Below are 11870 nucleotides of genomic sequence, written 5' to 3'. Positions count from 1 at the left end.
TACACAGATATGTGTTAAAAATTCTCTCATACATAGGATTATAACGGCGATGGTTATCAAAGGGTTGATATCGATGTTAGAGCCGTTGATAAGCCTACTAAGCCTATGCTAGTTACTATGGTTGTTACATTGAACATGTTACCGTTAAGCGGTAAAAGACAACAGCGCCGCCGCAGCAATAGAAACAAGATGACCTTTTCTCGATAAGGTAATCTTGATTTATCGTTGTAAAGAGTTATTAGAATAAGTCGGAGATTCGACAGTTTGCTATGCGGTTTTAAACAGAGGGGAACACAAAATGGCGACGCATAAAATTGCGGCAATAGCGTTCACGGTAATCTTTATCTCCGCGTTATTCAGACCTTTTCTGGTGAGTGGATTCTCCTGTAAAAACAATAATGACCAGGACGTAGACTGGTAAGTTGTGTTCCATGCTACTCATAGTATTTTTCTATGTTTTTCCCAGTGTATATGACGTCCTTCGTTCGATTTGACATAATATTGAATAGTTTTCACTGATTTGCTGTGATAAGCGCCTGCGAGAAGAGTTGGGAGACGAATTACGTCGAATTTCAAAATTCGGACTCCTGGCATACCCCGACATAAAATTTATAATAATATATTCATTTTAAATTGTTGAAGTACACTATCGGATTTTCTTTGCCCCGATGTTGACATTTTCGAGAACCCAATTGAACTTATGATTATAATCGTAAACAGTTAAATAGCAAGCAAGTTACAGATTTAAGGTTTAAATTTCGAGATGTAATTCGCCTACGCACGTTTTTAACGGATTTACAAATAAAATCAAATTATGCATGGATATTTTATGCATGGATTAGTTAATTGTAAAATATAGTTGCAGCCTTATTAAGGGCATTTTTGTAATTGTAGACCCCATGCAAAAAAAAACTGTGGCCACGAAGCTTTATGCATAGTGCAGGGCATTGAAATCAGTAACAGCCGTTGACATCGGGCAGTCTTGAAATTCAGCCGTTGTCCCATTACGTGTCGTTCAATCAGTTCTTGTTGTTAATTCTATAGTGTTGATCAAATGAACACTGAACGTGGACGACGATCAGTATCTGACGTCTATTATTTTAGTTTGTATTGTACAAGGCGATTACACTTGAAAGAACTATCATGCGGTTAATAGCACATTGTGAGTGACATGGTTTTACAAAGTTTCATATGAGCTGTAACGTTCCATTTTCCGGTATGCATATATTAAATGATCTAAATCAGAACATTACGAGATATTCCTTTTACTCATGCCTTAATGTTATGGGAGGCAGTTACGGCGCGAATATAAAACATTGATATTTGGCGAAAAAATAGAAAGACTAGTCTAACTAGCCAAAAGACTAGACTAGCCAAAATCTCACTGAATGCACGCTCTTATTCATATTCAAACTCCATAAACTTGAATAAATGAAAATCCTTTCTGATACATCCTTCTAGTCCTCTTGTTTTGCATCCAACATCATTTTAAATGACATTGTCTCATTCTGTGGAAACGGGGTAACGACAAATCCCCTGACTGTCCGACGTCAACCATTTACCGCACTACTTTCAGGAATGCGCTCTTTACAATGTCATGAGTTAAATTTTCACACCTGATCTACAATTTCCCGGAAGTCCTCGCTTATTCTACTGCAGACAATTCTCCATGCGATTGTGACCGGGATAAAGGTATGCTGTCACCTGTTCCAATTTTGCCACAGTTACCATGAAAAGAGAAAATCGAACCAATCACAGATTTTAAGCGTGTGGCCGCTTTTTAAAAACAGCGCCCTCACATGGGTATTTTGAATACCAAAGAACTCCACTTTGACCATGGGCATATTTAGATTACAGGTGACTGTACACCTTTAATAATAACAGGGAGTTTGTAGATATCAACCTTTATTCCGGTTAGACATCAGTTGGAACATAGACCCAATTCAATGAATAAAGCTGTACACCATGACAGTGTCGGTCAAGAGTATTCTCTTGAAGAAAACCTTTCCCACTCAGTAAATATAGGCCCACTTGATGAACTCATGATCCGTAAAGACTGAAGACAGGGTGATGAAACGTCAACGGCGGCTGGAAGGGTGTACTGCCGTATTGTTGACGTGGCATGATATTTATAGTCAGAACAATTGCATTGTGGCCAAATTATTCAGCGAGATACTAAACTAGAAAAGACAAGTTAATTATACAAAAAGTCATTCCGATAAAGCTGTCCAAAGTAAAATTATAAAAATGTACTACATCATTTCTGATTCTGAGTTTTACAAAAAAGGTGTTGTACCAAAGTTTGCAATAAAGCATTGTTTCAAAAACAGAGCGCCCTCAGGAGAAAGTATAAGGTATGAGACAGCGTCGTCAGGAGGTAAGAATAAAGTGCAATTTTTTTTTTCAGCTCACACGATGATTACAAAAACTAATTACACGAACCGTCATTTTGTGTGAATATTTCAGGTTCATCGTGTACAAAATGCCAAACATCGTGAAACGTAATAATGTTGATGAACGTGATTCGGGAAAGAGATTTTTCTACATGGACACGGAAAAGAAATCATGGACTCTCCACCATGAAAACATCGACGCTGAAAAAAGTGCTATAAGTTACACACTTAAACAGTTATATGACAGTCATGGAGGAGTAAGTAAATATGTGAAGTATGTATTTTCGTTCGAGGAATGTTCAGTCACAGTCCCTCTATCCACCGGTTCAGTAGACCTTTGCTTTCCCACGTCTGTATCACCCCTATTTGTAACAATCAACTCTATTTTTAACAAAACTTAATTTTCAAAAAAACTTTGCCGTATTTGTTGAAATATTAATAAAATAGGCATATTTGTATGTTTTGGGGCAATTTCCTTTTTTTCCTTGTCAAACTCATTTTTACGAAACTGCTTTTGTTACAAAATGGGTTGATTGTTACAAATAGGGCTGACATGTCAACCCTATTTGTAACAATCAACCCTATTTGTAACAAAACCTAATTTTCAAAAAACTTGGCCGTATTTGATTAAATCTTGATGAAATATTCATATTAATATGCTTGGGGGCAATTTTCTTGTTTTTCCTTGTCGAAACTCATTTTTTTCCGAAAATGTTCGTTAGATTAAATTTCGATGTGCAGGTTCCTAGGGATAAGAGGCCTACTCGTAAGATACAATCCAGTCGTGGAGACCTATTTGTAACAAAAGCTAATTTTCAAAAAACAGTTGGCCGTATTTGATGAAATCTTGATGAAATATACATATTAGTATGTTTGGGGGCAATTTTCTTTTTTTCCTTGTCGAAACTCATTTTTTTCCGAAAATGCTCGTTAGATTAAATTTCGATGTGCAGGTTCCTAGGGATAAGAGGCCTACTCGTAAGATATAACCCTGTCGTGGAGATACATGCCAAAAGTTTGTTTCGGGGCAATTTTCACGAATTTCGGTCAAAAATGTTAAGGAATCTTATTTTCTGACCGAAATCTTACTAAACCTATATGGGGTTAACTTTTGTTACAAATTGGGTTGATTGTTACAAGTAGGGGTGATACAACGTCCCTAGTAAGGGACTGGTCTGTTTCTTCGGCCTGGGGGGCCGGTGGATTCATAGGGGGGGGTCACCCTGTTTTTGACTTGGTGATAGGGGGGTTCACCATGTTTTTGAAATGCCCAATAGGGGGGGGTCAGTGTGTTTTTGAATTTCGACACAGGCTCATCATTGCCTAAAATGCATCGTGTCAGCCACAAATTTCATCATTCAGTTGCATTTTCGGCGCGCCCTTCGGGCGCGTAACTTTAATAATCAGACATATTTTCAGCACGCCCAACTTTAACATATCAGGCATATATATATCAGAGATATCTGTATGTTCAAAATTTTTCAGCATGCTCTTCGAGCACATTACTTTAATATATCAGACATTTTTCAGCATGCCCTTCCTGTGCATGACTTTAATATACAAGAAATATATATCAGGATGTTTCATATTTTTCTCCGCGCCCTTCGGGCGCCATACTTTAATAAATCAGAGATCTATGCCGGAGATATCTTGATGTTTGCTAAGTGAAAGTGTACCATTATGAAATATGCATTTCATATGAAAAGCATGACAAATTCCTGATACTTTTCTGTTCTCTCTATGAGAATTCAGTATGAGAAAGCAACATGCACAAATAATTCACAATATATATATATATATATATATATATATATATATATATATATATATATATATATATATATATATATATATATATATATATATATAATATATATATATATATATATATATATATATATATATATATATATATATATATATATATATATATATATATATATATATATATATATTATAAGAAACTGTAGGAATTCAGGTGATCCCCAGTGGAGCGTGGAGTGGGGTGAAGATAGAAGAAACTTGGGTTGAAACACACTACCACACCTGGTTGTTAGGTTCCAAACGTATTTATTATACCTCAAACACAACGTTTCGCTCTAAATTTAGAGCTTCTTCAGGTGTTTTCTACAATAAAAAGTACGAACATGAAAATTCAATGGTTGAATTGTGTAGGAAACGAGCAATGTAGAGTTATAAGTCTGTAAAATCTGGAAATGTACATGAATGACAGGGGAGACTAAAAATTACAATGGTTGAATTTTATAGAAAAACGAGCAATGTGGAGTTACAAGTATCTGAAAATCTGTAAATGTACATAAATGAAAGGAGAGAGACTAACCTCGAGGTTGTGATACGGTCAAAACTGTCTGGACCTACGCCGAGAGCTGGAAATTGGCGCGCTGAAGTCAGGGGGGGTCCCTTTAAATACTCAAAAGCTGGTATGTGGGGGCGCTGTTAAATGCTATGTAAATTTTGGGCGAATGTTTAGGCCAGCTGGAGACAGTGTGTCAAGTTTTTTGATCCATTGTGATTCTAAATGTTTGCGTAATTTGTCATCCTGTTTATTGACTTGGATGATGCCAATTATTGAAACATCACTGATACTGTGTTGATCAGAATTAAAATGTATGGCGACCGGGGTATCTATTTTATGACGCACTGAGGAGAGGTGGTTATTGAAACGAAGTCTGAGAGATGTTTTAGTTTCCCCGACATATTGTTTATGGCAGCGGTGGCATGTGAGGAGGTATACGACGTTTTTGCTGTTGCAGCTGATGGCATTTCTGATTGTGTATGTTTTCTTGTTGACTGTGCTTTGGAACTGTGATGTATTAAGGGTATATTTGCAAATGTTGCAACCCCTCGTAGATTGACATTTGGTGAAACCGGGGCTGGATTCACCGGCGTTGTTAATATTCGAGCGGACAAGGAGGTCTTTGAGGTTGACATTGCGTCGATATGATATAATTGGCATGTTAGGGATGGCTTCTTTACATCTTGATGACTTATGGAGTGTTGGGAGGTTCGAGGACATGATGAATTTCAAGTTAGGGTGACGGGGATTATAAGTCGAGACTAGTGGGATTCGACAGTCTCCCTGTTTGTTTTTGTACTGAAGGAGAGCCGGCCTGGGGATTGATTTCGCTCTATTTATTTGTTCTTTGACGAGGTTGTGAGGGTAATCCCGTTCATCAGCGATTGTTGTAGAATGTTGAGGCGCGCATCACGCCATATACAGTACAGTGTCACCCGGTTTTTGCATAGATTTATTGATGATATTTACAGTTTGTTTACGGCAAATCTGAACTTCATCATAGAATTCTTTAATTACATCAATTCATTCCACAAAACAATAAAATTCACCATGGAGTACTCTCAAACTTCCATTCCATTTTTAGATGTTAGAGTCCACACCGATGACAATGACAAAATCATGACAGACTTGTACGAATCGAATAGTGGTGCGGCATAACCAAAATTTTCATAACAATTGTGCATTTTGTGATAAAAGCATGAAATTTGGTACGAATGTAGATTATCATAATATAAATCAATTTGGATACCGAGCCACCACAGGTTGAGCCTCGTTCTGGTGTGGCGGCCATTTTTAAATATGGCGACCATCAGTCACTATAAAATCCCATAGTTGCTGCTCTACAGATGATTATGTGGTGAATAGAGGACGTATTTCCATCATAAATGCCTTTTAGATTACCATTTGCATATCTATTGTTTTAAAATCAATTTGAATACGATCCCTCACAGGTAGAGCCTCGTTGTGGTGTGGCGGCCATTTTCAAATATGACGACCATCATCAATTACTGTAAAATCCCATAGTTGCTGCTCTTAGGGATGATTCTGTGGTGAATAGTGGATGTATTACCATCATAAATGCATATTAAGATTACTATTTGCATTTTTATTGTTTTATAATTTCATTTTACTAGAAAAACGGGTTCTCTTAATAAAATTATTGACAATATGGTTGAAACAAGGTAAAAGTGGAAGATCCAAAATTGTCAAATTGAATGTTTTATACGATGATCAGCTGTCAGCTGTTCTGTGTAGTTAGACTATCAGAAGGTATCGTTCAGAGTTTTTTCATTTTATTCTTATTTTTAATCGTTGGTGCACCAGTTTTAAGCATTTTTAGAGTTGTAGCTAGTGCGTGCGACACTCACCAGGTTTTGCAAATAGGCCTACATTGGCCAATGGCTGTGGTGGGGAGGGTATGATGCGTCCGAGTGTAAAAACAGCCTGTTCCATGTTCTTCTAATGGATGGAGTGTTATTGAGTAGAAATGTTGAATATGTGCAATATTTTGACATTGACTAATTATCTTTTCTAATTGTTATAAGTCAGCCATTGACAAGTTTTGCAGGGTGTTAAATCACAAGGCCTGACATGGAAATTGTGCGGGGAATTTAACCCTATCTCTCACTCTTGTTCATCTACATTCACGCGTAGGCCTACATACAAAAAGCACAATGATATTTACTGTATAACAACCTTCTAGTTTTAACGTTAAAAACAATAACATTTTGGGGAAATCTCTTATATAATCCCATAATTGTCAATGTTAGAGATTTATCATGTAACTACAATTAGTACATAAGTGCGGCCGTTTAAAATTTGACCACGTGGAGAAGACGATGATATTTTTATATTATTTTTCGGCTATCTGTACTATATTTTATACATAACTTTTCATAATTCATTCACATGAAACTTATCTTCTGTAATTTGATATCTATTTCATGATTTAGATATTGGTTTTAGAATACATATTATATATATTATATATATATATATATATATGGATTCATGCCTATAATATTTTGAGCATCGTATATTTTGGTACTAATTTCTTGGTCGTACATAACTGTTGTTGAAATGCAAAAACAAAATTATATTACTCCACTTTTTTTGTTTTAACAAACATAAAAGGTAGGGAAAGTAAAGCTAAAACACACAATCCTGCACTTTTGTCCGTCACGTCCGGGCTTGGCACTCCCAGGATCTCTGCTTGCTTTTTCATAGCTAGTCAGCTTGCGAGTATTTTATTCCTTTCCATGGTGTTTACATAGGCTAAGACAACAAGTTTAAACGACAATCCTAAATATTTGCCAATCATTTTCTTGTTATCCACTTGACACATACACCCAAGACCTAAGCAAGGTAGTGTTGGCTGGCCAATTATCTGATCAAATGGGAACCTTCCTTATACAAACAGTGACACTGTTAGTCAGATTGAAACATAAATCTCAGAGAATTTACGCAGTTCAGTATTCACAATAAATCATTTGCACATTCAGTGACACACAATTACAGAAAAGCTATTACCAAATTTTGAACGTTTTGAACATGTCAGCCCAGCTAAATCTGAACTACTTTATAAAGTATACTGAGTGTAGAAGCAATAATGAGATCGATCAAGTATCAGATACATGCTTTTAAACTATCGAAAATCCTTTGATTTAATTCGGAAAGATTAGAAACGATACTTGGATCGGTTCGATATCGCATATATCCTTAAAATATTTTACTGAAGAATGCCAGCTAAACTTGAGCCAATTTATAAAGTTTAGAAACGATAATTAAATCGACCAAATATCGGATATATCCAGAAATAAAGTACCTAAGAATGGCTAGCTAAATTTCTGCTTATTTATAAAGTTTAGAAATTATCATTAGAGCAGCTAAGTTGAATATTGGACATATCCCTATTTTTGTTATTGAAGAAAGCCAAGCTATATGACTTATCTTAAGACGCTTATGCTATTTATGAAGTTTGGAAATGATAATTAGAGCAGCTAAATATCAGGTATATCTATTCCATAATGTTTTGTTAATGAAGAAAGTCCAGCTTTCTGATATATCTATACAAGTTTTTCTTCAGGAACGCCCAGGTAGTTTTGATGTCATGTATAATGTTTAGAAAGGATTATTGGATCAGCTAAACTGTAGCTGCAATAATTGTAGCCTTGGTTGGCGGGGATTGGGCTTCTGTCGTGCGGCTCGCGCCTTGCCCCAACCAGGGCTACAATTTCTTCCAATACCTTGCCGTGTAAAAGCTGCAGTGCGGATCTGCACTGCACGCTCAGGCACACACCGGGCCGCATTATCAGATAATCTCGCCTTACCGTGTGCAAATTTCACCATAATCCTGCTCCCGGTTATTTTAAAATCGTTGTAACCCCTACATCGATGGTCAACTGTACACCTTGCAGCTGAAAAAGGACAGTTTAATGACTCGGGCGCAACGTCGATTCAAATTCCACCGCCATCTTTACTCGACGAGATCTCGCAAAATGTACCACGTGACAAAAGTGGAGTCACCTGACTTTAGCGAATGGCCTCGCGACGCGGAGAAAACAACTTTTCGTCAACTTTTTGGCGAGTTTACGCTCTTTCGAAGAGGAATATATTTTCTAATATGTAAAAGTCATACTTATTCCTTGATAAATTATTAAAATGACAGAAATTTTACATGGAAACCTTATCTTTTAATTAATGCGAATATTCTCGACCGCTGAGTGACGTCAGTAGGCCTAGGTAAAACGCATACGAGCGAGGTGAATGAAAGATAAGATGATACGAATGATACAGAAATTGTGTGAAAAAAAGGAGAACTAAAAGTGAATATTGCTTTGGTGGTTGAAAATCCGAACTTCAATTATTTGTTTTCACAGCGCTGTGACGCAAAAATGACGTAAAAACCGCAAGTACCAGGACGGCCCGCGGTCGAGAATAATTCGTATTAATAACAATTAAAAACACGAAAAAATGAAAAAGTTAAACAATAGCAAAATTGAACGAGAGTGAGATCTATCGTAAAAAGGATTTAAAATCTTCATGGATGATCAAAACGTTCTGAAACAATAAAATATTAAAACAAGCGGGTGCGTTGTAGTTTTGTAGGAAGATGGGTTAAGTTTGAAAGGCATGATTGGAAATCTTTAGAAAATATATTTTTTCAGGTTTTTAATTTTTACTGTGAGTGCCCGTTTTTCCTGAAGAAAAAAAATGCAAAACCGTCATTTTCCAACCGTATTCGGAAAATTGAAATTATTTTTATGATAAGATTATCCCATCAATCACGATCATAACTTTCACAATGGCGGTGAGATCGTTCAGTGAGCGTGACATCCATTTAGCCTGTGAGCAGGTCAAAACACAACTTGGGATCACCTACGATTTAAAAAAGGAACAGGTCGCTGTCATCAAATGCATTGTGAGTGGGATTAACACCGTTGCTGTTCTGCCAACTGGGTTTGGGAAGTCGCAGCTATATTTATTACCGTCACTGGTGTTGGACCTTTTGGATGCTAAAGGAGCTCCTCATATTTCAATAATCGTCAGCCCTCTGAGAAGTATTATGCAGGAGCAGTCAGCTACATTGCGGGCGAAAGGGGTCAAAATTGCTTGGGTCACGAGAGAATCGGAGATGAGTGAGGAGACGAAATCTGGTAAGGATTTACCATCATGCATCATGGATTACTAGATATATCATTGAAATTACAGCTCCATATATCTTCTGGCTATTTTTTCAGAACTTTTGTTTTGTGGTTTCCCTACACTTTCTGCATTGAATCCCGAAACTTTAATGTAATGCTACATATTTAGCATATCAACAAATCCTATATGAGTATAATTAACATTGTTATTGTTGAAAATTTTATTAAAGTCCGGACTAGAATTAATTGTAAACAATAAACACACATACAAGTTGTGTTTACAAAACGAATACTCTAAATTTCAGCCTGACAAACGGATTAGGGTCAGACACGTAGTTGATATACAGAAGCAGAATACTTAAAAACTTGCCACAAGTTACAGCTTATGTCCCCTTTAAATTGCAATTTACATGTGAAAAATACTATAGTTGAAATATTTGATTTTTGTAGATGTAGTCACTGGAAATGTCACACACCTGATGCTTGCCCCAGAAGTATTGCTTGAGGAAGAAGAGCACTACCTCAGCAAAATATCAACATATGCACATCAGGTGTGCCTGCTTGCAATAGATGAAGCACATGTGGTAGACACATGGTGAGTGCTTATTCATGATATTAACAATAAATTATTAATTGAAATAAAACTTTTAATATATTGTTTGTTCATCTTTGTTCATATTTGCAAACAGTGGACAGTAGCATTGAGTTCTCAACAAGAATGATAATAATGATAGAAGAAGAAAAAGACAATTTTCAGAAATGGTCATTAAAATTTTTTGTTCACTCTCTTTTATTGATAACAGGGGTGAATCATTTCGATCATCCTACAAAAAGGTTGGTGATTTGAGATGCCATTTCAGCAAAGCAGCAACATTGGTACTAACAGCAACCTGTACGGAGAAAATAAAGTCAAACATACTGAAATCCTTGTATTTGACAGAAGATAATATTAATGTTGTAGCAGTAACACCAGACAGGTAAAGTTCTTTTCAAATTGTATCGCTGTTAGCATTGTTTAGCAAAATACAGAAATATACAACGAAATATTCATGTTGGTGTGTTGATACTATCATGTGCATAGCTTGACTGGTTACAACATAATTACCATAGTATATTCTCACTCATTAAAAGTCCTCAATTATATGCGACTTTGTTTACAGACCCAATATATATCTAGACATAAAGAATGACCCCAATTTGGACATTGATATTGAATTAGCCTGGTATATTGAGTTGTTAAAAGAACAGAAAAAGGAGTCACCAAAATGCATCATCTATGTCAGGTAAACCATTACACTTGCTTTTTCAGAACATACCCATCCACAAATACAAGTTTACAATTGAAAGAACTTTAACAGCAATTTTGAATAGTTTTGGTTGAATATTTGTTGAAAAGAAGAATGTCAGCTGAGTGTTACAAAAGGCTTCATACAGTAAAAATTAACTGCATAGGAAGGACAAAAATACATTTAGTACCAATCAAACCAATAGGTTACAATTAATCTTTCTTTACATTTAATATCTGTAAAAGTCAGTTAATGTCTATCATGCATAAATGTATTAAAATTGAGTAAATACATATGAAGTTCTTATGTTTGCATTGTAGGAACCTCAGACAACTGGCAAAGCTCAGTCGATGCATCTTGTCTGCACTAGGAGATGATGCATACTGTGGTGACAGATCAGTACTTACCTGTCTTGTATCCACCTTTCACTCCTCCTTGGAAGACACTGATCAGAAGAGAGTGGTTGATCATTTTTCCCATCCAACATCCATCATCAGATGTGTGATCGCAACCATAGCTTTCGGTATGGGGGTGAACATTCCTGACATTGGCATAATCATACACTGGGGAGCACCTTCATCTGTTGTGGATTATTGGCAGGAAGTTGGTCGTGGGGGCAGGGATGGACGTAGGGTAAATGCAACATTGTATGCTTTTAGAAACACACTTCTTCAATGTGATGATGACATAAAACAACTCTGTAAGGCTGAATCCTGTATTAGGATTTCAG

At 36.3% G+C, this 11870-nt stretch overlaps 1 long non-coding RNA gene across 1 annotated transcript in view; it reads left to right on the top strand.

Moving 5' to 3' along the window:
• Positions 1 to 251: 251 nt before the first annotated feature.
• LOC139146080 (uncharacterized) overlaps positions 252 to 11870 on the top strand; it is a 29082-nt gene continuing 17463 nt past the window's right edge. Inside the window, exons 1-2 of the long non-coding RNA XR_011555070.1 lie at positions 252 to 417; positions 2467 to 2650. This is a non-coding gene — a long non-coding RNA (uncharacterized lncRNA). The remainder of the gene's footprint in view (positions 418 to 2466; positions 2651 to 11870) is intronic.

The sequence above is a fragment of the Ptychodera flava genome, chromosome 12, assembly GCF_041260155.1.
Source record: "Ptychodera flava strain L36383 chromosome 12, AS_Pfla_20210202, whole genome shotgun sequence".
NCBI classification, from domain to species: domain Eukaryota; kingdom Metazoa; phylum Hemichordata; class Enteropneusta; family Ptychoderidae; genus Ptychodera; species Ptychodera flava.
Note: the sequence above shows the minus strand (reverse complement) of the source record. Positions and strands in the feature narration are given on the sequence as shown.